Source organism: Bison bison, unplaced genomic scaffold, assembly GCF_000754665.1.
Source record: "Bison bison bison isolate TAMUID 2011002044 unplaced genomic scaffold, Bison_UMD1.0 scf7180017864499, whole genome shotgun sequence".
Lineage (NCBI taxonomy): Eukaryota > Metazoa > Chordata > Mammalia > Artiodactyla > Bovidae > Bison > Bison bison.
This window is the reverse complement of record NW_011495058.1, coordinates 1,248,411-1,248,992: the sequence shown is the minus strand read 5'-3', so window position 1 is coordinate 1,248,992 and position 582 is coordinate 1,248,411.

Sequence of the window (582 nt, the reverse complement as noted above, 5' to 3'; positions counted from 1 at the left end):
ATTACTATGGTTATTTAATGGTACCCTAATTACATGCATTCTTCTTCCACATCAAGAGAAACAACAACAAAATATCAAAAAGAATACAACTTTTCGTTCTCTGTTGAATAAAATAAGACAAAAAATGAACTTAAAGAGAAATTTAACTACCATTGTTTTACACTTAGGCCATCACACATTTTAGTAGCTTATCCAAATTCATAGAAATTTTAAGTTCAAGAATAGTTTCAGTTTTATAACATCTTAATAAGCAATTCCAAGCATTTTAGAGAGTTTTATCATAAAATTTAATAATACATAAGAATAGCATTTTCTGCTGTCATCAACATATGAAAACACAGAAAAGCAAGTTCAGATAGGTGGTCTCATTGCAAATCCCCAAACTGAAATACAATTATCAGCTGCTGCTGGTGCTGCTGCTGCTGCTAAGTCACTTCAGTCTTGTCCGACTCTTTGCGACCCCATGAATTGCAGCACACCAGGCCTCCCTGTCCATCACCAACTCCCGAAATTCACTCAGACTCATGTCCATCGAGTCAGTGATGCCATCCAGCCATCTTATCCTCTGTTGTCCCCTTTTCT